Source organism: Ochlerotatus camptorhynchus, unplaced genomic scaffold, assembly GCF_037179485.1.
Source record: "Ochlerotatus camptorhynchus isolate MF236.1 unplaced genomic scaffold, CSIRO-AGI_Acam_v1.1 ptg000274l, whole genome shotgun sequence".
Lineage (NCBI taxonomy): Eukaryota > Metazoa > Arthropoda > Insecta > Diptera > Culicidae > Ochlerotatus > Ochlerotatus camptorhynchus.
This window is the reverse complement of record NW_027040763.1, coordinates 4,792,660-4,795,009: the sequence shown is the minus strand read 5'-3', so window position 1 is coordinate 4,795,009 and position 2,350 is coordinate 4,792,660.

The window sequence follows — 2,350 nt, the reverse complement described above, 5'->3', positions numbered from 1 at the left end:
CCGCAAAGCCAACGATCTCAACTCCTTTGGGCACGCAATTTTACATTCCATTGAAAAGCGTGGGACCTAGAATGGAACCTAGTGGAACTCCCGTCGTGATTCTAAGCGATTTCTGCCCCGTGTCTGTCTCGTACACCAGGACCTGGAAATTTTCAATTAAAAGATATTTTTATTTATAGAAATGCTTCCTTCTTTTGAACACGAGCAGTTTAGAAATGTATCCTTCCAGCAGTTCCATTTCAAATGATAAAAAATTCGGATCGACCTTCTACGATTATGTAGAAACTTTGCACAGTTGTTTATTATTGTCCAACATGTAATTTTACATATTTGGTTTCCTTAATTTTGTACACGATTAACACTTGAAAAGGGCTTATGCAAAAATGATACGCAACGATAGAAAAACAAATATCTCGTGAACGATTTGTTTGATCGAGATGGTGTCTTCGACGAAGTTGCGGTCAACTAGTGTGCCTTTCAATAAAAAAATACACTGTGAATAATTATTTTATTATTTACAAAAAAAACTGAAATTGCATTTTTTTTTTAATTTATATTGTAGTTTAGATAAAGTGCTACTCACTGACAATGTGTTTTTTCCTGGGCAATTCACAAACAAAACAGTTATAAATTATTGAAAAAAGTACTATTTTCCAAAATACTACCTATGGTTATCGAATATCTTTGAAATGGTGTTATTATTAAAACACATTAAATTTACAACAAAAAAGCTCTTGGTGCTTAAATTGCCCAAAGTTGTTATATTCGAGATACTCGTAGGTTAAAATTCACTAATCGCAAAATTAGATTATTTTTTGCCCTTTTGAGATGTTATTCGTAAGCGTACAACCGTTAAAATTGAACAACAAACTCCTTTGTTGCATCATTTAAGCCATGGTCCAATCTTCTGTGAACTGCTGAATGTGCTCCATCAGTTTCAAATAATTCTTTAGCTGCTATTGCGAGGTACCTTGTGTTGTTAAATTCATTCATTATTTTTTTGTATTGTCCATGACTTGGGCAACACAGTTAAAATCCGAAGTTTTTCACTCCTTGTGGTATCTTGTCTGCCAAATTTTATTTCTTCAAAATCCTGTGTTGCACTTGTTTGGTCCTCCTGCCTAGTTGGAAAAGATGCTTCCTCACTCCTTGGTTGATTTCCTTAATTTTATGTTCAGGATAGTTAACGTTGTTCGACTTCTTTGCATCAATCGGTGAAACTTGAATCCTAGCAATTCCTCGGTTGAATATTTCGATGTTAACAGGTCGCAAAAATTCATCATCAGTTGTTGCAGTAGTGGTTACTGATATTGTTGATGGTATCGTTCACAGGCTGGGTACTTCAAGCAAAACCCTTCCAACTTAACGGTTTCCGAGTTTTCAGCGATGATTTGCTTTTCACCTCTTCTAGCCCGTCGTTCAACTTCTTGACAGCAAGATCCGCAGATGCATATATTGGAATTCATTGTATCTCCGGAATATCCAATCGTGTTCATGTTCTGTTTGGTAATTTCTGAAAGAATTCGAAGATCCTTTTTTATGCACCTTATATCATCATTTTTTATTGGTCGAATACATTGGGTCATAATAAATCGGTTGTCCATATCTTGTACTGGTTAACGCTGAAAATAAAAACGTAAAAATATAAATTATACTTATTTTTTTAAATGCATATAACTTATGTTGGTATAAAATTTATATTGAATAACAAGCTTACCTTAATAGGAACAAAACTTTGTATAACAACACTGAATCACTGCCTTTCAAACTATTTCTATTTTCCACAGATAACGACTTAGACTGCTTACTGTCATTGACTGATTGAAGATATATTGAATTGTGGAATATATTGAATTGAAGGAACGACTTCTTGACGATTTTAGTCAACTGCATTATTTTTAATAATAACTTCTGTGCAGGCTCCACACAAATCTGGAGATTTTATTCAACCACAACACATTGAACTATTGGTGTTGTATAAGGTATGTCGAGAAGCTGTTATGTGACTTATATGAGTTGTAACAGAGCTTATTCAATAACATTTTTGATTATGCGGGCGTTTTTGATAACACTGCTTCTTGATTCCAAACTCGTCCTACGAGTTTCAATTCCGTCCAAACGCATTGAAACGCCATTGGATTTTCTTCGTCCTACAGATGAAGGTAGAGTTTGCTAGGAGCGCTTATTTTGTTTTGAGAACAATGAGTGTAAATATGCACACAATACGCTCTAATACCCAACAAACATTGGAAGCATAATAAGAGCTTATTCAGGCAAAAATATGCTTCTTCAGCTAAAAAATGGCTTGTTCAGCCTTTAATCAGCACAAATTGTTTGTTGGGTAGGCTTT